Source organism: Mytilus californianus, unplaced genomic scaffold, assembly GCF_021869535.1.
Source record: "Mytilus californianus isolate M0D057914Y unplaced genomic scaffold, xbMytCali1.0.p SCAF_28, whole genome shotgun sequence".
NCBI lineage: Eukaryota > Metazoa > Mollusca > Bivalvia > Mytilida > Mytilidae > Mytilus > Mytilus californianus.
In genome coordinates, this window is record NW_026262677.1 from 2521835 (window position 1) to 2548707 (window position 26873).

At 32.3% G+C, this 26873-nt stretch overlaps 1 protein-coding gene across 7 annotated transcripts in view; it reads left to right on the forward strand.

The window, feature by feature from the left end:
- Nucleotides 1-26873, forward strand: part of LOC127732822 (cytosolic phospholipase A2-like) — a 141084-nt gene that overhangs the window by 2959 nt on the left and 111252 nt on the right. For 2 of the 7 annotated variants that reach the window (XM_052241994.1, XM_052241998.1), the window contains exon 1: nt 1142-1625. The exons of 4 other annotated variants lie outside the window; for them this stretch is intronic. The gene's annotated coding sequence lies outside the window, so the exon portion shown is untranslated. Of the gene's footprint in view, nt 1-1141; nt 1626-25480; nt 25591-26873 lie in introns of those variants that run through there. One more of the 7 variants, XM_052241993.1, reaches the window with a different exon arrangement.

A 26873-nucleotide genomic window follows, 5' to 3' on the forward strand; every position in this document is an offset into this window, starting at 1 on the left:
GTCGGGAATATTGATCTCCTATTCTATTGTTTCCTGAATACATCTAAATACCAAATCTAATCATAATGCATATGTCGGTGCATTAGTAACACATTATAACAGTAATGCAATGAACTGTTAAATACCAAATTTAAATAAGCATATTTAAAAATAACATATACATGCAAAACAAGAACATACGTGCAAACAAAGCATAAAGCACTTTCTAAAGTAGACAATAAATTAAGCAAAACGCACATAGATTCAACATAACATAACCTACCTCCCAGGTATTTGTGAAGGCTTGAAATACAATATTCAAATCACACCAGGTTGATGCCAACATGGTGCATCATCAATATGGTAGATACCTGCAGTACAAATATTAAATTCATAACTAACCTAATCTACATATAAAAATGAGATAGTTAATATCTTTATCAATTTATGACTTTACTTAATATCTGAAATTATTATATTCATTCTAAAAGATTCAATAGTTTAATCTCATTTACTGAAATTTAGCTGTTTTATATAATTTACCGTATTTAACCATAAAATCATTATTAAAGAGATTTTAAGTTCTTTTAAGTTTTCTATTATTACACTTACATATCACATCTACACATCATTCAAACATGCATTTATTCATAACATTCATAAATCATGCATACATATAATTATAAGTATAGATATACTTAATATATTAGTATAAGAAGAATAATTGACCTTAGAAATATGAAAACCAAACTCCAAACAGAATATAATAGTACAATTTACTACACATAGAAAATGGTGTCCATCACACAAAGTGACCATATAGAAATGTAAACTTCCCGCCAAAGAATTGACAACTAATCAATACCAATAAAACCCAATTGAAACACCTGATAAAGTCACACCTGAGCGAACCTGAAATTTACACTCCGTATAATTTAACCATGCAATAATATAATACTACAGTATTAATTATAATATCTTCTGAAATAATAAAGTTAGATTAAAAATATAGAAATAATCAAATATCCTAAAATACCACGTTACCACACACTCCCACCAGCTGTAAAATGACGTCCCGTCATTTCCAGTTAGTGTTGGATGACAATATCCAAGATGATCCTTGCTGCATCTCTCTCTAATCCAGGTGCTTTAAATAATGGCGTCTGGGCCAAAGACGAGATGTAATCAGCTTTCTGTTGCCATTCTGGAATACTTTTTTTTTTTTTTTTTTTATTCAACAACAACTAATTGCACTTTCTGCTGTTAACAATGTACTTCACTAGTCCAGCATTCCAGTAAAGAGTCCCTGTTTGTTAATACCAGAAATCCAGGGTTGTTTCTGGTAAGCATCATTATATTAAATTAACATTAGTTTTAATTTAACAGTTAAATTATAAAATTATCAGCAATGAAATTAACAAGTATATATCAATGGTACTTATTTGTTTAACAATTTACTATATATTTCATCTAGCAATAATTGATTTTTGGGTATTGTTTCCGGAAATTTTTCATATTTTCTCCGTAAACGTACGGGTGAATTGTTTTTCTATCAAACATCTTCCTGGTTTTGAAACAAATATTGTCACACCGGCCATGACTTAAAAAATAAAAAAATAAACAGATGTGATATAGCATATTCACAGGTATGTCTGAATTAAAAATTTTCTGTAGTATAAAGAAGATTAAGATTAAATAAATATTTCATTTTTTAATCTTCTTTTTGTAACGGTAAATAGTCTCGTTATCACTCATTTCAATCATCACATGTACATGTACAGTAGCGGTGAAAGGTAAAATTTATATTACTTGATCAGTTCCAGATGTGTAATTCGTAAAATTTATCTCTTTTATTAATTTATTCATCCATTTATTTTTGCTAGATCATATACTTCTCAAACAAAGAAATTATTTTAACAATTTGGCAGTTTTATCTAGAATACATTTATATTTTGTATTCTTACATTTTGCCTGCAGTTTGTAACTATACATAAATTCTGCTTTAAATACAGCATACACATTTATAGATTCTGTTTTCTGTTCAGACATGTAATTACACAATATAGCTTTATATATACAAAACATTATTAATGTAATCAAATAATTGATTTCATAATATTGTTCATCATTAATTTTATAACCGAATACTAAATTCTTCAATGTTAGAATATTATTATCAATATTCAGTTTTTCAAGAAGATTTTTTATTTTACTTAAGAAGTCTTCAAGAAAGTGACATTTCAAAAACATATGATCATAATCCTCAGTGGTATTGCAATAATGACAATTTGAAGTATTGCAGATATTCCACTGTTTTAATAAAGTTTTACAAGGTAGAATAAAGTGTAACAGTTTCCAACGAAACACTTTATACTTATTTTCTTTCAAATAATGATGAACAAATTTTAATATATTACATGTTGAACTATGAATATACTCAATTTTTAACACTGTTTTCCATCGGTTAAAACCAACAGGCATTTCAATCTCATTCTGAATAAATATATTATAAATTTTTTTAGTGTCTAAATTTTCTAATTTTTCTATATAATTACAATTATTCTTAATGTATAAAACATTATTTGTTTTTACTTTAGTTTTCTTTGAATTTTCTTGTTGTAAAATATTAAGCCATTCTTTTGGAAAGGCTTTCTTCAATTGAGAAAATTCTGACATCCAATTATATTTAATCCTGAGCTTTTGCAAAATATGTTTCTCCAATATGTTACCATTTTCATCTATAATGTCGTTTACATAGATGATATTGCTATTTATCCAGTTTTGAAATAAAAGACTTTTTTTTTATCTTAATGAATTGATTTCCCCAAATTACTTGTTGACGAATAGATATAAAGTTTTTAGGCTGCTCTATTTTTTTGTTTTTTACCCATGCTTTTACTACATTCAAATAAAATTCTGGCAACTTATTTAAACCTGGAATTGAGTTAATACCATCAATGTTCATATGAAAGATAAGGAAGTTCTTGCCAAATTTATTAAAATAAAATAATGGTATAACTTTCCAGTTGGCTAAATCTCCATATATTAATCTTTTAATCCACCCAATTTTGATGGATTCTATGTATTTATCTATGTTAATCATTTTTAGACCACCATCTAGCAATTCATAGCTTAATACTTTAAGTTTAACTTTTTCTATTTTGCTTTTCCATAAAAATTGATAAATAATTTTTTTTAATTTATCAATATATTCTTTTTCTATGTGTGAAACAGATGCTAAAAAAGTAATATTGGGTAGAATCAGTGATTTGATAACTGTTATTTTTCCCAATAATGTTAGATTTCTTTTCTCCCAGTTTTTAATTATTTTCTCAGATTTTTCTAATTGTTTTTCAGCATTGAGTTTTTGACACACATTTTTATTACAACCAAAAAAAAACTCCTAAACATTTCACTGGTTTGTCTGTAAAGTTGATGTTTTCGTATTTTTCTTTACAGTGTTTATGTTTTCCCAACCAAATGCCTTCTGTTTTTAATCTGTTTAATTTAAGCCCTGATAATGTGCCAAAGATTTCAATCATATTTAAAACTTTTGAAATGTCTTTTTGTGTTTTTAGAAAAAGTGTCGTGTCATCTGCAAGTTGGCTGATTTTTAATGAATGTGTTTTCCCATCTATCTTAATTTCAAAGCCTTTAATATTATGGTCTTGCCTTATCTTACAGGCTAATATCTCTACTGCTATAACAAAAATTATCGCACTGCACGGACATCCTTGTCGGATTCCACGTTGAATGTTAATGGGTTCAGATATCCATCCATTATTTATTACTGCGCTTTTAATATCTGTGTATAAAGTCTTAATCCATTTAAGCATAGAATTTTGAAATCCAAATTTTTTTAAAGCTGAAATCATAAAATCCCATTCTAAAGAGTCAAATGCTTTTGAGAAATCTAAAAATAGTAGTGCCCCCTCTATATTAAATCTTTCTGCATAATCAATTATATCCTGGATTTGTCTAATATTATAACCTATATATCTATTTTTAACATAGCCATTTTGATCTTTATGAATAATTTTTGGTAGGATATTTTTAATGCGCTGAGCCAATGAATATGCAATTAATTTTGTATCAATATTTAATAAAGTTATGGGTCTATAATTATTTAAACAAAGCGGATCATTCTTTTTATGTATAAGAGAAATAACTCCTAATTTTTGAGAACTCGTTAACTCCCCTTTTTTATATGAATAATTAAATGTAGATACAGCAAATTCTTTTAATTCATCCCAAAAGGTTCTATAGAACTCAACACTTATTCCATCAATTCCTGGTGATTTGTTCAATTTCATCTTGAATAATGAATTCGTGCATTCTTCAATGGTTAAAGTACCTTCCATTATCTCACTTTCTTGTGTATTTAATTTATGATCAATATTTGTATCATTAATATAATTATCTATGGATTTCACATCTGGATTTGTACTGCCATTCTGGAATACTAGTTGATCTAGCAACAGCCATACTTGTCTCGAACTGTCCGGATCGAAACCAAGCAGTTGGTCTTCGTTCCCATCCCGAACGTCTGAGTTCTCACTAGTAACGGGTTTTACTACTGAAACGGTTATTTTAAACTGAACAACTCTGAAATGCCTGAATTTTCCGCAAGGAAAAATGTCAAGATCTTTTTCAGTTGTTCAGTACATGTTCAGTACACTAACTACTGCGATCGATTAAGTACCAGTCAGTACTGGTTCAGGTAATTAAGAAAAAACGCCTAGCGTTAAATCTAGTACTGACAAGTACATTTTAGTATACTTCAGTTCATCGATAGAATCGTTGTCCAGTACTTTTCAGTGTATCAAAATAATATGAGGATAGCTTCCCTTTGATTAGCAGAGGAATCGAAATGAAAAAATAAATATATATATGATCGGCAACGGGACTGTAGATACACGCGGTTTTGTTAACATGCGTTTCATTTTCATAAATTGGTAATTTATAACATAGATAATAACTGTTAAAATATTTGTATGAAAATAGCAATAACCAAATAACATTCTAATAATTATTCTTTAATGGTTATGCAAATATAAAATATTGATGACTGTAAACTGAGACTACAGCTGTAAATCGATTTCCGTAAAGATTAGAATGATGAAAAATCCCGATAGCTTTCGAAAATATCAACGCCATGATTTCGCGCCGTTTGTCTGGTCTTTTAGTAGTTTCTTGCTGTCTCCGACTGAATTAACGTAAGTATATATTTTGAAAACATTTTGACAGTTTCGATTGATATACATTCCTTACTTTACACAAGGATTTGCTATACAAATCCTTGCTTTACAAGAGTGTTTGTTTGATTTGTGAACTAGTTGAATTATCATTATCTGTTTATATCGACGACTTTCACAAGAAAGGGGGTTTGGTTATAATACATCTGTTCATTGAAATTCCTGTTCTTCGACATTTAAAACAAAATAATCTAAAACGAGCAGCTGATCAATATCAAGCATTAATAGTATAAAATTTAGCCTTAACATCAAAATAAACATGGACAGCAGGGGCGGATCCAACCATTTCTAAAAGGGGGTTCCATACCCAGGATAAAGGGGGTTCCAACCTTATGTCCCCATTCAAAAGCATTGATCGTCAAAAAAGGGGGGTTCCAACATATCCTCATATTATTTTGATACACTGGGCAGCTCACAGTGGCGGATCCAGAAATTTTCATAGGTAGGGGTCCACTGACTGCCTAAGAGGGGGCTCCGCTCCAGTCATGCTTCAGTGATTCCCTATACATGTATAATCAACCAAATTTTTTCCCTCAAAAGGCGGGGCCCAGGCCCCCTGCCACCCCCCCCTCCCTAAATCCGCCTCTGGCTCAGCTGGGTAACATTATCAGTGACAAGCATAATTTAACAAGGGAGCTGCCTGTCGGACCTAGACCATGTAGAATATTTTATTAGTGTAATAGTCCAAAATCGGACGAATAGAACTTAACATTGTTTTATATGGATTAAGTAAAGCATTTGCTTTCAATGGTTTTTCAACATTTTATTTATACAATATCAGAAATCAAAGTTTTATCTTTATACACCAATCTCAAGGTTTTTTTAAGAAGGAGTTACCGAACAGCTGCCCCGCGCAATCGGTTCCTACTGTGACATATTAACATAAGCATTGTGACATATGACATTTACTGGAAAGTGCATAAACTCGATAGTCGTCTATTTTGATGTAAAAAAAATCACTTTGTTATGTAAAAGTGGCAACTTTAACCTATAGATCTACCTGTATATTTAGCATGCTACTAAATTATATTCCAATCTTAATTGTCTAGGATTGTCAGTTTTACTAGCAAAGGTTTGGTAGTTCTCTCATGGCTCTCCAACTTCCTCCACCAATATACACAGACCTCCAGGAAATAGCACAATCATGACAATAGTCATAATAGTGCTGAAAGTGGTGTTAAACACCAATCAATCAAAATATATCTAATGCTTTTCAGGAATTTGTTTACCTACACTGACCTATTTTGCTTGTTAATCTAAACCTATAGGAAATTATGTGTTTTCAATACTCGATGATTTTTAAATTTGTATGGGGAAAACAACACACAATGATACACATAAGAAGAGAAGGCTGTATAGTTTATTGAAGAATTTAGCGTCAAACCTAATTCTTTATATGTTTTTGAAATTTATGAATTTCCTGTGAAGTTGAACTGTACATCAATCTGTTGACTAGCTATTAAATGATCAGTCTGGAAGATAGTCTCATTGGAGATCATACAACATCTCTTTATAATCTTTTGAATAGTGCACTTGAGATAAAGTATGATTTAAATTATTACATAATCTCAAAGGCCTTTAGATTTCTCATTTAACATGTTTAAACTGTTTCGCATTTTTCATGTTGGACATTTTATAGCTGACTATATATATTATAATACATTATGGGGGTTTTCATTGTTGAAGGTCGTACGGCGACTTAAGTATACACGTAATTGCTTATATCTTTGCCATTTGAACTCTGGTTTATGGTTGTCTCATTGGCAATCATGCCACATCTCCTGATTTTCAAAATTAGAACGTAATTTAACTCATGGCATTAGTTTTCTCTTATGAAAATTTCAGAATTTGTCATGCTGTGCCTTTCATTCTCACCACACAATACGGTATGGGTTCTGGTCATTGTTGATTATTGTACAGTGCCTTATAGTTGTTAACATCTTCGTCCTTTAGTCTCGGGTGGAAAGTTTCTCATTTACAATCATACAACATCTCCTTATCTACTATATCCATGTTTATTACCAGTTGCCCTAGACAAAAGGGTACAGTAGAAGTGATCATTAAGTTATGAGATAAATTTGTCTTTGATTTACCATATTTATATGTTTTAAGTATATTTCGTATTTTCTTGAACAATTGTATGTAAAACAACTTTGATATCTACTTATTTGTCATAAAATTCATCATGTTCACAATTATCTTGAAAATAAGCTAATTAATACAATGTCGGTTTCAATATTAATTTTAAAGTTAATTTGTTCCTGAAAAATATTTTTTATATCTAATACATGTACACATATTCATGATGTATTATATATTTACTGAAAATGAATTCATAACCATACAAAAGTGAAATTAGAATAGGTAATAATAGGGATGTTAACATTGTATTTGTAATTATCAGAAATTAGAATATACATGTACATACTTTAAATGCCATAGGTAATAAACAGATGTCAACAAAACAGTAAATTGTCTTGAGGGGTGAATTTCAAAGGGTTATACATGTAGGTATCGCACACGACTATGATTTCCACAAATGTTAAATTGCACCCTTTTTCATGTACCTGCTCACATAATTTTACTGGATATTCAAAACAATTTGAAAAGGAAGTATGAAGCAACATGCTACATGTATATTGTATTATGTTAAGAAATGCATTTATAAAGGTTATATTGGGTATTCATTTATCAACTTAAACATTGGTTAAAACTGCAAAACATTAATTATTACAAAATGTAATGATGAAAGAAATTAAAAAAAAAAATGCCAAATGAAACCCAGGGTTTTCTGATAAATTTTAGAAGGAAATTATAGCTATTTTAGTTGGCTGACTTGAGGTAAAGTTTTCCCATAACATGTACTTGTACTAGGACAAAGATCATAAAATTAACCAGAGACAATTTTATTCTATAATTTTGATATAATATGTCCCAAAAGTAGTTCAGCACATTGTAAAAATATTTATGATATTGTTGAGAAAGCGCAGGTGGGATTTTTATACGATCGCAAAAAAATGTTTGCGTTGTATAATGCTATGATGTCATCGTCATCCGAAGACACATTTGGTTTCCGGACAATAACTTTAGTCATGTTAGTTTAAGTGAATGGATCTCTATGAATTATTACCAGAAGGTTCAATACCACTAAAGGAAGGTTGGGATCGATTTTGGGGGTGATGTTACCAACAGTTTAGGAATTACGAGCCAAAAAGAAGCATTTTTGTAGTTTCTTGACAATTATTTGGGTGTAAGTCTATGGATCTCTCTGAAATTGTACCACAAGGTTCCATATCACAAAGGAAAGGCTGGGATTGAGTTTGGGATTAATTGTCCCAAACGTTCAGGAATAAGGGCCAAAAACAAGCATTTTTTTAGTTTCCAGACAATAACTTGTGTTTAAGTGTATGGATCTCTCTAAAATTGTACTCCAAGGTACGTTCCATACCATAAAGGGAAGCCTGGGATTGAGTTTGGGGGTAATTACTCCAAAAGGGGGGGTGGGGGTTCAAAAAGTTGGGGGGGGGGGGATCATTTTTTTTCTTCGAAATAATTGAAATCAGTTTTCCACTTTTTTTCTTCGTGCTTTAAGATTTTGATTTGATATTTGGTATATCATTTTAGCATGACAAGTTACAGATCAAGTTCGAATTTTGTTTCGATCTGATGATTTTTGTGCAGATTTATGGTCCTTGGACTTAGAAAATTCACTCAAGTAATCAGTTTTCCACACTTTTTTTCGTCATGCTTGAAGATATTGATTTGATAATTGGTTTATAGTTTTATCATGACAAGGATGATTTTTGTGCAGATTTATGGTCCTTGGACTTAGAAAATTCACTCAAGTAATCAGTTTTCCACATTTTTTTTCGTCATGCTTAAAGATATTGATTTGATAATTGGTTTATAGTTTTAGCATGACAAGTTACAGATCAAGTTCGAATTTTGTACCGGTCTGATGATTTTGTGCAGAGTTATGGTCCTTTGACTTAAAAAAATCACTCAAATAATCAGTTTTTCACACTTTTTTTCGTCATGCTTGAAGCTATTGACTGGATATTTGTTATATAGTTTACACCATGACAAGTTATAGATCATGTTAGCATTTTGTTCCAGTACAATGAATTTTTAACCGGTAGGGGACTATGTATTGCCATGCCATGCCATACTCTCGACAAAAGACATCTTGAGAGCAGCATGGAGTATTCCAACAAAAGACCGGAGTATATAGACATGATAGCAAGCTCTAAATCGTCCAAAGTTTATAAAAAAATGAAAACAACATGTTAATAATTTAATGTGTATTAATGTCATTATCAAATTGTGAATAAGTCAAACAAAAACAATCAAAAATCTGAGACGATGGTCAGTTTCTTTCTTTGAAACAGGTTTACGTCTATCAAAATCACTCACAAGAGTTTTTGTGTCGGACATATATTTGTATCCATCCAAGCACGGTATATTAAAAATAAGGAGATGTGGTATGATTGCCAATGAGACACCTATCCACCTAAGTTCATCGGAAGTGGATGTAAACAATTATAGGCAACCACGCGGCCTCCAACAATGAGAAAAACCCATATAATAGGCCCCGAAATGAAAAATATGAATAAATAAATTGCGAAAAACAATTTACCAAACACAAATATGACAGGCATGAACCAACAACAACCACCGAACTACAGGCGGGGTTAAACGTGTTTGAAGGTGCCAAACAGCCCCCCCTTTTTTTTACCTAGGGCAGTGGTGTAACAGTACAACATAAGAACAAAATATAAAAATCAGTCAAAAAAGTCTTAACTCATCAGATCAATACAAAGTAGAAAAACATCTAACAAAAACACAGACTCGACGTGGCATGGTATTTATATATCCCCCACAAAGTCAGATCTGTACTCAGCAGTTACTGACAGCTAATTCAAAGCCAATAATAATAAAAAAAAAAAAAAATGTATATAGGATGATCACGCGTGGTAAAATCCTGGACAAGTCTACTTTTTTATTCATAACAAATTACTTATTTGTTTGTGTGTGTAAAAGAGGGGATTCCTTTATTTGGTACACTTGATTTTTTATCAACAGGATAAAATGGACTGAGACATTACACCTGATGCACCGGCGGGGTAAAGCCAGTTCTTGGACACATACAAACCTTTGCAAGAATACTTTTGAGGGGTCCTTAAATGATATGTTGCAGGGCACTCACTTCCCACATAATACTTTGACGGATGACGGTTAAAATATTTGCTCTTCATCACGGTAGACTTACTTTGCAAACCTCATTTTTATTGTTCTTGATCACTGAAATATTTGTCACTGGATATTAGAAAAAAAGATCACAATGATCAAATTCGTTCCAGTCAATTTTAGATATGAATATTGTGGATGGTTAAAAGTAAATTCTATCGATTGAAGAAAAATAGTAGACAAAAAGGTATATGTTAACAAAGAATACAAAATATATACCATTACAAACCGAACCACAGACTGTGAAAAAAAGTGACGCATCATAAAATCGACATAACAGGTTATATCTCTTTGATACTATATAAGCTAGATTAAGATTTCTGATTTTTTTTTCGTACCAAGCTAATTTTAAATGATTTATTTTTTGTCGTGATTTTTTTTTTATATAAATTTAAGATTAAAATGAATGGCAAATACTTTCAATCTGACTAGTTCTTTTTCTTTCTCCCGTATCATTTTTTTTTTTCAGAAAAAAAAACATAACCCCCTTTAATTGTCTGTCCCTATGAACAAATTACACGAGGAGCTATATGAGCAAATTGGACCTTTTTCATATTTGAATGATTAAATTTGTTAAATATATTATAAATACATGTACATGTATATCGACAACTAGCAACCTAAAATACAAATGGATATTAACCAGTAAAATGCCCAGGACTCTTTAAAGTTATCGTATATGCACACAGGACGGATATATCTATTCGTTGCACGCTGTTTCTTTTAGTAGTAAATTTTGGTAGATTTTGAAAACGAACTTCGAGAGATATTTATTATATTTATAAAATATAGAGGGCACGTGTCACTGATTACAATACTACTCAGCCGTGAATTATCCAATCAACAAAATTGATTGGATTATCCTTATTTATTATAAATATTATGTTATTAGAACAGTGTTTTGAATAAAATTGAATTATACATGTTATACAATGTTTTTAAGTTGTTTCGGAATTGTTTAATGTTACATGTATTAAATTTACTTTATGCGTAGTGCATTTTTACGATTATGAAGTAAAAAATAAAAACTCCCACTCAATGCATTTTAATACAGTTTCTCTTATGATCGTGACCTGTTATGTATTTCTTGCATGAAGACATATTGCTCGTATCACACTGCACGGATTGTGATACCAGAAACTTTTGATTTTGATTATTAGAAAAATACCTAAATATGATAAACGACAGAAACTGAGAGGAAAGCGGAGATAAATTAATATTTCAGAATTTGTTTAAATTCATTCAAGGCTTGTAATACTGGACAAGAACAATTTTAATAAGAAATTAAATCTTACTATATGAGATTTGATCATATGAAAATCGAATTTTGATAAGTACAGTAAGTTCAAGAAATGTATTACTGGACAAGAATGAGATTTAATGCAAAAATATTTTTTTAGATAAAATTTGCATATGTAAGCTGTCTATTAATAATGTTCAACACTATCAGGGGTTACAAGAAAGGAGTAGGCCCGGTAAAACCCCATTTTGACCCCAAAATATAGCATTTTTACAAATTTGTTAAAATTTAAGCTTTTATCTATTTATTGGAAAGCATAATACTTTCGTTACATAAAATTTTTATATTGGTTGTTTTTTACCATACAATGCACATGCATCAGGTACCAGCATCATTAATTCATGCAAAATTATTAAAATTTTCACAATTTTAACATTTGTGCTAATTTTTAGACGGTTTTTGTCTAAATTAAAAGTGGTCGCACTTGTGTTCAGTCTTAATATTTAGATATATGTTGTATTTGATGATATAACATCAGATATATCAAGGTTGAGACTGAACACGAATGCGGCCACTTTCATTTTAGACGAAAAAAACATCTGAAAAGTGACGTTTTATGGCATATTTGATAGATTTTCATACTTAAGCTTGAATTTCAGCGTCTTTAATGACCAAATCAGTTAAAATATTTTACAAAAAACTAATTGAATCGACTGAAGTAGACACTTAAGTGTTTAAAAAATAAAAAAAAATCTTTCATCAGATGTAAGTCAAATTTTAGGCCAAAATTAGCCCTTACCGGACCTTCTCCTTTTAGGAGGGGGGGGGGAACGATTAAAGACTATGCAAAAACAGTCTAACTTGCGAAGCCTACTTTGATATTCTATATGACAAAAAATAGTGATTCTTTTTGTAGATTTAGAACTTTGAACACAAAAATTTCTATTGAAATTGAAAGATGGCAAAATAATAAGAGAGAAAATTTTATTTGTACTTTATGTAATTCCGGTGATATTGGCGACGAGTTTTATTATTTTTTAGAATGTACGGCAATAGACAAAAAGAGACAAACGCTGTTTTAACGGGGGTTTTGATCCCCAAGAACGCCACATTTTGCAATGAATTTTATCGATATTTTTTAACGTTTTCAAATGAAATAAATTGAATGGAAAATTTCCCGACTTTGTGAAGATTTCTCAATTGGCTTCAATATTTACAAACAAAATGAAAAGTTTATTTAACATTTTTGCAAAAACAGTATGTTTATTATTTTTCAAAGGGAAACCTTTTTTGTTTGCCAAGTTTACTTGTATGTGTTTATTACCATCACTAATCACAGTGAAACTCCTAATTATTAAAGATCAAACGACCTAATCAACATGCATATCCCTTAAAAACGGCACGTGTCGATAAAAACTTAAATAACTTTTCAAATATTGAATTGATTTTATGAAAACAAAAATTATAAGATAAAAAATTAAATTATCTGTCGAACGCACACTAAAACATCTATTACATGTCCTGGGTGCACTTTTTATGTTCTGAGCGGTATTTAGACGTACCGTAATGTTAGTGGCCGAATAAGGCTAATTCGATAACCAGGTGTTTAGTGTTCGGTGACCCGTATCGGCGCACACTATACATGCATGTATCAGACAAATTAACAAAAAAGCTAATCGCCAACCCAATCCTCGGCTTTAAATCACATGTTACAGTCGGTTGAAAGTTACCTGTGTACATTTAGTTCTAACTTTTAATCTAAGAAAAAAGAAATGCATGCATATGCACAAGCCTTACATGTTTGCACATTTTATTTCTACAAATTACCAAACTATTTCAACTCTCTTCTCGAATGTACTTTTAAGGATAATGATACAATGTAAAAAAGGGGGTTAAAATAGTCAGTTTTAAAACATGCTATTGTGTTACCATTAAAAAGACAAACTATACAAGAACTGCACATAAGGTTTAGACATAGGCTCTCCATGAAGATTATATAAAATTAGATCATGATAACTTGTATGTATACCTATGGAAGATTTGCATGTACTTTCACGGCAATGGCTGCATGACTGCATTCTCTATAGACGACACGTTGATGATCATATTTTTTTTGGAAAATTGAAATTATCCCACACCAAATTTACTCTTTTTAAACACTTATTTCCTAAATGAATTCATATTATACACAGACCTTGCTGAGTGAACATGTTTAACTTGAGATAGAGGTTCTGAATAAGCATTATTTTTAAAACATCTTCACAAAAAAAAAAAAAGAATCACAGTATCACAGCTTCACGTGTTACGGTCTATATATAAATATATACTTACTTTGAGCTTCAAAAACATAATATCATTTATGAAAATGATCGATTGATAATTGCTTAACGTCCAGTGGCAAATATTACATGTATGTTCAGAATTTTTTTTATAAAAATAAAATGAGCGTTGATGGCAGACATTTCATTGTTTCCGTTAAATTAATTCTCAACTGTTATACACTAATATGGGTAAACCTGTCTACTGTTATTGACTATATGTTGGTCTTGTGATGTCTTCTGCATATTGTTTTCGTGGGGTTGTTGTCTTTTCACTTATACCCAATATATTCTTACAAATGTACATTGAATTTCATACTTGTCGGGTTGTTAAATTAATTGAATGTCGTGGTAACGAGCAGTATTTTAGATTTTAAAGTATTATCGTGGAATAAAAACATTACATACTTGGACATTGCGCATTTTCTTGATCAATATAACTGACAAATAAAACCCTCAAAAATTCGATTCATTTTTACTGTTAATTTTCACTGAAAAGAACAATTTAAACACAACACGTGAGAAAATAAACTGAAGCTTCAAACAAAAGTGTACATTATATAATAATAAAATATTTCAGACTGTCTGGTGGAAGAGTAAATGTTGATATTTGGTTTAACGTAAACAGAAACATTAGTTCATCAATATTATCATTTATTATACATAACCGCTGGCAGTGACATTTTTTTCAAAATATAAATAAGGAGATTTTGTATGATGCCAATAAGACAAATTTCAATCAGAGTTTCAATGACAAATATATCAGCAATTATATGCCTTCAACCAATACAGACATGTACAGACCGAATAATCTGTCTCTTGTGTGTTTATACTTGTCATTTCATATTTAATTTGTCAACCGACCAGAGGAGGAGCGACATTCTGCATACGACACGCATATTGGACTTATATTATCGATCGGTCGCAGTCACCTGGACAATGGAAATTTGTTGGATGATATTATACACATAAGCAATAATATACAGTTGTGATGATTATATAATATACATACATGTATACATAATAATTGAATTTGGTATTTGTCATTATTTGCCGGGTATAAACGAATTTATCCCTTTATCAAACTGCTATTTTCCGGGTGCTTTTTTGTACGGCATGGACATAATAATTGAATACTCGTTTATTAAAGTAATTTTAACAAATTTTGGGTTTTTATTTTGGTCAGAATTTTATTTTATACAAGATTATACATATTAGACTCTTTTTTTCATTTGTCATTAAAAAAAAAAGAAAAACACCAGAAAACATGTAAAATACGAAGCCAACCAATATCCAAATTAAACATGTAATTTAAAAAACAAAAAGCTATCTTACATGTTTTGTTTTGATTTTTTTTTCGGGTGGGGGGGGGGGGGGTGATCATTTTTATTTCAATTATTTTGAATATCTAAAATACACAATTCATGGTATTTGTTGCTAAGGTTTACGTATTTACGTATTTACTCACGGATTTGACAACTATTTTTTGACATTTTATTTTTTTATTTCGTTTTTTAGCGACTCATTATGCAGCAACGAATGGAGACTTAAGGAGCCTTTTATGTTTTATGCTGTATAAACAATATTCTTTAACTGTTATAAATTTCGATTTTTTTTTACTCGCTAACTAACGAAGTATTGATAAAAGCTTGTGTCTAGTATTTTTACAGACCTCGAATAAAAATTCCTGTCATTACGGAACATAATCTTTATAGATACAATCTACCAAAAAGAAGTAAAAAATACATTACAGTTTTTATGTAAAAGTTATTTTCGATCATCAATATTTCTTTCCATTTGAAAACTTGCTATATTTTTATGATTGCAATAGAGTATATTTGATATTAAAACATGAACAAATATACATTGCAAATTGAATGATATTCAATGAATTTTAATCTCATAAAACTACATGTCATAGTTACAGTTAAAATTGATTTTTACAATAACAAAGTCTTATTGTCAAGTCCGATTTAATCAATTGAGTATACATTTTTAAAAGGTTAAAAGTAGTAGAATTTTACCGAAAGCCGTTAAAGCTAGGTAAATTTGTACGCAATTCCGAAAAAAACATATTTCATTTTAGTTGTAATTAATGCTCATTTAACCCTCACATATATTCTATTTTGGACAATTGAACAAAGCAAACAAATTTTCACGGAAGGACATGAATATAATTGAGAAATCAGGGTATTACAAACAAGCTCGAATAAAGGGAGACAAACCTTATTAATCTGCACAAACAATTTTATGTCAAAATTGATAGATTTACCTGGTACTGGATGCAACTGAAAACTCCCAATCAACTATTTTATCGACGAACTGACGTGTACTAAAATGTACTAAACAGTACTGGATTTAACGCTACGGGTTTTTTCTTAATTACCTAAACCAGTACTGACTGGTACTTAATCGATCGCGATAGTTAGTGTACTGAACATGTACTGAACAACTGAAAAAGATCTTGACATTTTTCCTTGCGGTAAATTCAGGCATTTAAGAGTTGTTCAGTTTAAAATGACCGTTTCAGTAGTAAAACCCGTTACTAGTGTCTACCGGTGGAAATTCGTCAGTTTCCTGAGGTACATCATCATCAATCGTAGTATTTTCTGATGAAATACTCTCAGCATCCTCGGAAGAGCTTCCAATAGGTTCATTCTCTTCAATCGGGGCGTCCCCAGAAAGACTGGTTACCTCATCAATGATATCTATGTTGGCATTGGAGTCTTCAGCAAGAGATGATTCGCTGTCCACTGTCAACACAAATCTAACCTCGGAGTCCTTTGAAATAGTTGATGCTGTGTCATCAGCTGAATCCTCCTTGGTTGCCTGAACCACTAGTATTTTCTGTTGCTTACTAGCACGTGGGCCTGGAGTTGGTCTCTGTTTGGTAGTTTGTAACTCTACTGGTTCCTGGTCTCTGATGAAGCCAACTGGAAGAAGTAGATTTCTATGGAGTTTCTTTATTTTTCCCTCTCCATCTTCACGGATGACGGTAAATACAGGAATGTCTTGATTTGGATGATCACATACAACGTATGGTACATCTTCCCATTTATCAGCCAACTTGTGTCTGCCATCGAAATATATACGATATTCACCAACACACGGTCACCCTTCTGTATAGAGGCTCCTCTGATTTGAAGATCGTATGCTTCCTTCTGAGTTGCTTGTGCTGTCTTGGATGCTTCTGTTGCCAGTTGGTAGGCACAGGCAAGTCTATCACGAAGACATTGGATGTACTTTGCGGCTGGCATCTTGGTGTCTTTGTGAAGTCCAAAAGCTAAATCAATCGGTAGACGTGGCTGTCGTCCAAACATGAGGAAATACGTTGCAACTCCTGTTGACTCGTGACGAGTGCAGTTGTAGGCGTGAACCATTGGTGCAACGTAAGCTTTCCAGTTAGACTTCTGCTGTCGGTCTAATGTACCAAGCATCCCCATCAAGGTGCGATTAAACCTCCCTGGCATACCATTTCCCATAGGATGGTACGGGTTGTTCTGGATTTCTTCATCCCAGTCAAGGTACATAACTCTTTGATCAATTTGCTTTCAAAATTTTCTCCTCTGTCAGAGTGGATACGTAGTGGAATTCCATAGTGAGCAATGTAGTTGTCAAAGAGTGCTTAGGCAGTAGTTCTGGCTGTTTGATTCCACGTTGGTATAGCCTGGGCGTATCTAGTGAAGTGGTCCATGATAATAAGTACATCTTCGTGTCCTCCTTTAGAACGCTCAAGTTTCAGGAAATCAATGCAAACTAGCTCTAGTGGAAATCTGGTAGTAGTGCTGACCAAGGGTGCAACTTGACTGTTAGCTGGTGTTTTCCTTTTCAAACATCTACTGCACTGTCCTATCCAATCATCAACTGCCTTTTCCATTCCTGGCCAGTAGAATCTGTCAATGAGTAGTGATAGTGTTCTATCCTTGCCTGGATGGCCCATATCATCAATGCAGTGCCTCAAGGACGATATTTATATGTGCAGATGGTAATACCAGCTGTGATTTCCTGTCATCACTAATCATCACGTCTCTGTATAATACGCCATCTTTGAGAATAAGGTGTTGAAACTGTCGCAACAGTAGTGATGATCCGACATCTGCTGTTGTAGGTTTCCTTCCTTCTCTAACATATCTAACAAACGGCACTATTTGTGAATCCATGGCTTGTGCTTGTTTCCAATCGATGATATCTTCATCTTTGTATTCATCTTCATCATCATCAGATTGCACAACATCTGGGTTAACAGCTAAACTCTCGATGAATGTGTTCGGAAGCTGTGAGTTGCAGATAGCCTGTACGGACTCTATCGATATGATTTCTCCACTATCGGAATCTGTACTTTGTGCATCTGGAATTTGGCTGAGTCCATCTGCGTCTCCATTTTTCTTTCCAGGTCGGTACAAGATGTTGAAGTTGAAGTCTGCTAGGCTGCTCAACCATCTGTGACCGGTGGCATCGAGTTTAGCTGTGGTCAAAACATATGTTATGGGGTTGTTGTCTGTCATGACTGTAAAGTTGCAGCCTAAGAGGTAATCCCTGAATTTCTCACAAACAGCCCACTTCAAAGCGAGGAGTTCCAACTTGTGTGGTGGATATCTCTTCTCAGATTTAGATAAGCTTCTGCTGGCGTAGCTGACAACCCTCAAATGCTCTCCTTGCTTCTGGTACAATACAGCTCCAAGTGCAAATCCTGATGCATCTGTATGTAGCTCGTATGGAAGATTGCTAATGGCATATCCAAGTATAGGTGCTGACACAAGCCGTTCCTTCAGTGTTTCAAACGCCTTTTCTTGGTCTGGACCCCAGTGCCATGGTTTCTGTTCGTGTTTCTTTACTTTCTTCTTCATTGGATTCGGCATCAATTCTGTAAGTGGCTTACTGATTTTGCTGAAATGTCGATTGAAGCGACGATTATATCCGACAAATCCAAGAAATCGTCTTACATCTTCAAGACTGGTGGGCTTTGGCCAATTCACAACCTTATCTGTCTTGTCTGGGTCAACCTCCACACCTTCCGCTGAAACAAGATGGCCGACGTACTTCACTTTGGTCTTGAAGAATGAGCACTTGTCTGGTGCAAGCTTCATGTTGTGTTTTCGGATCCTGTCAAATACTAGGCGGAGATTGTCCAAATGTTCTTCATTTGTTCTACCAAAAATGATGACGTCGTCTATAAAGATGCAGCAGATCTTAAGGTGCAAATCTGATAAACATTCCTCCATCATTCTTTGGTAGGTTGCTGGCGAATTGGTCAAACCAAACGGCATTCTGTTGTACTCGTAGAACCCGAGTGGACCCATTGTGAAGGCGGTTCTTTTTTTATGCTGCTCTAGGATCTCGACTTGGTGATACCCGCTCTTCATATCAACGCATGTAAAGTATGAACTGCCTGCAAGAGCATCAAAGAAATCTTCTATCCTAGGCAAAGCATAGCTGTCTTTTTTCGTGATTCTGTTAAGTTGACGATAATCTGTACATAAGCACAGCTTGCCATTCTTCTTTCTTACCAGAACTACATTCAAAGCATAAGGGCTATGTGATGGTCTGATAGTTCCTTTACCTAATAACTGTTTGAGATGTGCCTTCACTTCATCATACATGGCTGGTGGTATACGCCTGTATCGTTGTTTAAACGGGTGTTCCTCTAACAAGTCTATTCGATGTTTCACTGTAGTGTTGCCAATGTCTTGATCATTCTTAGCAAAGATGTCTTCATATGACTTTACAAAATCTTTCCCTATCTTCAACTGCTCATCTGTTAAGTCAATGGTGTTGATTTCCACTTGATGAATAATGGGTATCTTTGCTTCAGTGTCTTCTGTTTGATGTTCAATACAGACTGGTTGTATTTCGCATAGTACTGCTCTTGGTTGAATGGTAATTGTGCGTGATGTAACATTGGTAAATTGTGCGTCTATCTATCCATTACTTCTGTACTTGAATTCTATAAGAGATGGTTCTACTTCAAGATCGCTGCAGTTGGGTTGTAAAGTTGATGGAAGAAGCATAGCTGGTGTTGTACTATATGGTAGTTCTTAGTCGATGTAACCTGGTATCTGAACCGTTGCATTTGGCTTGATGGTAACTGGTTTGCCAATAGCATTCTTGATAACAGCCAATGTGTTGCTGTGCCGTTGAAGTTCCTTTTCTTTGAATGTGATTGTTCTAAAGATAAGATACCATGAGGTGCTAAGTTTAGATGTCTGTAAATACCTGTTGCCATGTTGGTGTTGTAACAAGTTCATGATGTGTTGAAGGGTGTTGGTGCCAATAAGTAGTGGGACGTGGATATTGTAGTTACTATCTGAAACAACCAATACTTATAATGCATGGATATTTTTCAGTCTGAAGTGGTAGTGAAGTTCTGTTTCTATATATCTAATGGCAGTTGCTGTCCATCTGCACACTCTATGTCTAATAAGGTGTTAAGCTGTTGAAGTGGCAAATCAATCAAGTTGTTGTTGTAATATGTGTGGCTGACTGTTGAAACTGTTGATCCAGTGTCAAGAAGACTGTTTTACCATATAGTATAACCTCAGTTTCTGTAGGGCTTTTAAATAATCCTGGTGGTACTTGTGTTGTAGGACCTGTCGTAGTTGACTCACATAAGCCTAATGGTGGTCCTGACCCATAGACTTCTTGTAGTTTAAATTCTTCTTTCCATCTAGTATTGCAGTACAACCAATCTTATAGTGTCCTGGTAATCCACATCTAAAGCATTTCTTTTCTTCTTTGTGTTGACAATCTGAAGTAGCTTGTGGTGTAGATGACTCATGATATCCCTGTTGTTGTCCTTGTCCTCCCCTGTTGTAATGTCCTTGAATTCTGTTGAAATATCCTCTATTGTTCATATAACCTCGACCTCTACCTGATCCTCTTCCTCTAAAATCTGTTTCCCATCTATCCATCCTGGTAGTAAGTTGATTAATCAATCCTCTAAATTCATTCATCTGTGATTCCTGCATTGTAGTATCAGAAATTGCAGTTGCTTTGGCTGGTTGTGGCTTATGAGCTGATAACTTCCTCTCCTCATGAACTGTTTCTATCTGTCTACGTACAACTCTGAGCTCATCAAAATCCTTGTCAAACTTGTGGCCTGATATATCCTTTAATTCTGTCTTCAAACCAGTCCATAGCATAGAATGTAGCATGCCGTTTCTTTCTTTTTGTTGTACTAATCCTCTATCTACTGCTCGACCAATGATTTTTTCCAATCTACAACTCCATTTAGTAACTGTCTCAGTATCATCTTGTCTGGCTCGGTAGAATTGAGCAAGTAAATCTTCCTTTTTCTCCACAGCTCCATATATACTGTCAAGCTTGTGCAAGATATCTGGTATGCTGGCTTTTGCTCCAAGGTGCATGACAACCATTCCTGCATCTCCTTTCAATGATCGTCTAACAGCATAATTGATGTTCTCTTGGTCGTACAATTTATCAGCCATCAATTCAGTAACTTCATATCTCCAAAGTTCATAGCTGGTTTCACCTTTGGTGTTGTTTCCAGAGAAGTTAGATATCCTGGGTGGATCTCTGTACTTAGTATGTTTGGATGGTTCATCTTTCACTTTAGCTTTAGCCTCCTCACCTTTAGCAGCCAAACATTTCATCATCCATTCTTTAATATCTTCTGGGTGTTCTCCCACCTCTTTCTTCAATAATTTCAACAGAGCCAGATCTTCAGGTGCAATAGATTCTTCATGTTGATATGTGTTTCACTTACAAGTGATTTGTTAATAAAGATTCACTAAAAAGTGAATAAAGAAAACAAAATTCTACTCAAAAATGAGAAAATGAAAAAAAGTTTTCACTCAAAGGTGAATAGTAAACTAAATATTCTAAAAAAGAAATGATAAGTAAGGTGAGCAATAACCAAAAAGTAAATAATAAAGAATAAACTAAGATAATTTTCAATCAGAAGTGACTAAATAAGTTTCACTGATAAGTGCTTAAGTAAAGAATATAAAAATCAAAAATTCAAAATATCTGAAAAGAAAATGTATAAATTATTCCAAAGAAGGCAAATATAAATAGCAATAGACAATAAATACAAAAAAAAATAATGTAAGTAAATACAAACCCAAATAAATATGTCTGAAACTGAATAAAGTATAAGTCAATCAATATCACACAGTAAAGACTCCAAAAAAAAAAATAGTATATCAGATATATGAATGCAAAATATCAACTAAATAATCTCAAATATCACCAAAGAAAATATAATCTGTCAAAAAAAATATCAATTAATCAGGTAATATACCAATCAAAAATCAAATCTGCTTACTAATATACACTATCTGAAATACAAAATTTAAAGTATAGCGTAATGCTAAATATCAATCACTCAATGTACCAATGACAATCAAAAATTCAAATAAAAAAATAACCAAAGTATGAATAGCTGAAAGTAAAATAAAAAAAATTAGAGATATTAATAACTACAAAGACAATCAATGTATTAATAAATGAAAAGCAATTCAAGATAATCACTATATATATAAACAATACTAAAGAGAATAACACAAATCAATAAAAGAAATATATATATGTAAACACAATGACTTACCAACTATATGCAAAACCTTAACTTGTATATGGGTTGCAAAGCTTGTACGTCTACAAACCCATGTCAGACGTGCATAATATCGAAGAAAGAGAAAAAAAAATATATATGTAAATAAATATGCAAGTTAAATATGTACAAAATAATACACAGACAACTATCTATATACAACTAGGACAAGATAATCACAATATGAATATACTGTATCACTGCTCCAATCTACTCAATCAAAATACAACTAAACTAACAACAAACTATACCAAGCTAACCTAAACCAACCTAAATATCTCTCCACTAAAGACTAAGTCCAAGAAATAGTAATAGCAAAGTTAAATATAGTATAAATGCCTTTTCCTAGGTATGGTGTACTATGGTGGAAAGGTAAGGATGGTAAGTATGAATGTTAAATAATCAAGTGTTAATTGTACTACTCAAGCTCACTGATCTCAATTAAACTTTTAAAGTTTAAACTTTTAATTAAAAATTTAGTCTCTAGAAAAGTTTAACTACTTTATCAAATGTTAAATGTAACAAATATCAATGACAATTGTACACAAACAAATCAATTTCACAATACACATACACAGTAAACATACATATGACAATGTAAATAACAATGAACAATGTCAATTACAATGCACATAAACAATGAACATGACAATGCACATAAACAATAAACATGACAATGTACAAAAATAAACAATTTAAAGTACAATGTAAAATACTAAGTCAAGGTGGAATGGACTATGTGTATAACTATGTAACTATCAATCAATCAGTGTATGTTGATATCTCACTGGTAATTTTACTAAGTCCAAGTAGGACAAATAAATTTGTAAAATATTTTCAATGTACAACTAACTGTATGTGTGTATGCACAAAAATCAAAAGTAAATTTTAAATCAGTGTATCTTACTGCTAACTACTGATATTTAGTTGCTAATGTAAACAAAGATGTCAAAATCTAGTACTTCCGGTTGACTTCTATGACCTTTCCCGGGGGTGGGGATACAGGTGTAGGGGTCACAACGAACACAAAAATGTTCAAGTCTAATTACAAACCTATGTATGAATAATGTCTATATCACACTTAATTTACATGTAAATTTTATGCTCTCTACCAAATAGCGATTGTCTATCTATTCAATATACAATATCAAGTGCGTTTTTTTCAATGTAAACTAAAACATGAATGAAAGTTTTGACACATTTTTTTTTCAAACTCAATTAAAGCTTCTAATGGCAATTTTCAAATGAACAATCAATTACGACCGGTTCATACAATATATATAAACATTTTCACAGTACTGACCCATTAATGAATTCACAATCCAAGTTGTTATCCACATGGATCCATTTTCGGAACGTGCTGATTGTTGACACCGAAAGCTAACTAAATGTTACTGGTAAATATACGTAGGTAGGTCTGTGACGTAGAATTATTGATGACGCGCACACAGGTAGAATACAGGTGACATCAGCTGATTTGATCTGTGACGAAATATCACGTTTGGCGCCAAACATGTAGTCTTGTTTCGGGGCAATAAACACACAAGAAACAATCTAAGGGTTACGGATTCTATATTTCGTAGTTTATATCATAATCCAAAATAATACCCTGTAATAACTATACATTATATTAATGGATGTAATATAATTAAGTAACTATATAAAAGCTTTAAAACATTATGTTAACAATTATGAACAAGGAAACTGTTTACTTTTCCAAGCATTTCAATAATCAAAGAATAATATATAATTTCATTAAGTCGGAATTACTGATCTCCTATTCTATTGTTTCATGAATACATCTAAATACCAAATCTAATCATAATGCATATGTCGGTGCATTAGTAACACATTATAACAATAATACAATGAACTGTTAAATACCAAATCTAAGTAAGCCTATTTAAAATAACATATACATGCAAAGCAAGAACACACGTGCAAACAAAGAATAAAGCACTTTCTAAAGCAGACAATACATTAAGCAAAACGCACATAGATTCAACATAACATAACCTACCTAACAGGTATTTGTGAAGGCTCGAAATACAATATTCAATTCACATCAGGTTGATGCCAACATGGTGCATCATCAATATGGTAGATACCTGCAGTACAAATATTAAATTCATAACTAACCTAATCTACATTCAATAGTTTAATCCCATTTACTGAAATTTAGCTGTTTTATATAATTTACCGTATTTAACCATAAAATCACAATTATTAAATTTTTTAAGTTCTTTTAGGTTTTTTTTATTACACTTACATATCACATCTACACATCATTCAAACATGCATTTATTCATAACATTCATAAATCATGCATACATATAATTATAAGTATAGATAATTAATATGTTAGTATAAGAAGAATAATTGACCTTAGAAATATGAAAACCAAACTCCAAATAGAATATAATAGTACAATTTACTACACATAGAAAATGGTGTCCATCACACAAAGTGACCATATAGAAATGTAAACTTCGCGCCAAAGAATTGACAACTAATCAATACCAATAAAACCCAATTGAAACACCTGATAGAAGTCACACCTGAGCGAACCTGAAATTTACACTCCGTATAATTTAACCATGCAATAATATAATACTACTATAATATCTTCTGAAATAGTAAAGTTAGATTAAAAATATAGAAATAATCCAAAATAAAATATAAAATACAAATATCCTAAAATACCACTTTACCACAGTAAAAGACGACAAAACATCTTACGACAGATTTTTTATATTTTTGACTTAAACCATGTGACTATTTTAGTCAATTGTCGTTCCTATCGGTTTACATGAAGGCACCCATAATATCATAAGTTTAAATACCAAAACTCATAAATAGAATAATCACACTGTACCTAATTTTCTCCAAACAAACACTCATATTTGATTGAATTTACAAGCAACAATTTTCTTTCTTTACGAAGTTACATGGAAATTTACAACAATTATTCGGGATAGGGTAAGTCTTAATTACTTCTATCAAAATTCCATAAAATAGATAGAAAAACATCTATCAGCCACATCTATAATATGACTGAAAGGACATTAAGTGTATACTTATACCTTAAATAAAGCATACTATATAGGTTTAAACATGTTCCGACATTAAACGAATTAAATTTTAGTAACTTAATCGTACAGGTATATTTTAGTTATATTTTCACATATTTAAATCGTGTATTTTATGTGTATATGTATATGTGTAAGGCGTAGCGAATGAGACGAGCATAATTAGGTTACTCGTACTTATTACATTAAACAAATGAGTGTTATTTGTTTCAAAATGGTTTTGAGAGCTGTGAAATTTACATGTCTAGTAGGGAGTTGCCAGGGATCTAAGGGTAAGCTCTTTAGAGCTAGCAGCTATAAAACCGGGTTTAATCCACCATTTTTTTGCATGAGGAAATGTCTGTACCAAGTTAGGAATATGACAGTTGTTTTCCATTCATTAGATGTGTTTGATCTTTTGGTTTTGCCATTTTGTAAAGGATTTTCCGATTTGAATTTCCCTTTGAGTTCGGTATTTTTGTTATTTTACTTTTTATTTATAAACCTACTTCTGTTTTTTTTAATCACAAAATAATTGCAGTCAAAAAATTGGTTAGTACCGTGGTTGTTGTAATTATTCCCAGTAAAATACCTAACAAGCATATACTTAGGCAGGTAGTTCAGTGGTTTCCAGTAATATACTTGATATAAGTTCACCAAGGCAGGAATTGCAGTCTTTGCAGTAATTAGCCCAGTAAAATCTTTATATATACGGAGTATATATATCTCCCAGTTGATACGATATACTAGGGCTTGTATTTCCTATCATGATTTCCTTGATAGAGGGTTGCTGCTCACAATGAAGCTATCAAACCAAGAGTTCCAAGTGGTGAAATTGAAATCAACGCTTTGTAAATTTTACGGACGCCACCACGAGTTGGTTGACCGTTATGGAAGATTTGTTTCACAGATGACGACAGATTTGTTCCAATTGTCGAAACTACAATCGCGTCTCCTTTTCCCCGAATGTGACCTACCGAAATAGACTTATCAGCGGGTTTGTACTTACACGAGGAACACCTAGTCCCATGTAGAGCAGGGTCTGCTTACCTTTCCGGAGTACCTGAGATCACCCCGAGGTTATGGTTGGGTTCGTTAGTCTTTAGTTTTCTATGTTGCGTTTCGTTTACTGTTGTTTTTCTGTTTGTCCCTTTGGTATCTTCCGCCTCTCTCTTATATAAATGCACCAAGTCA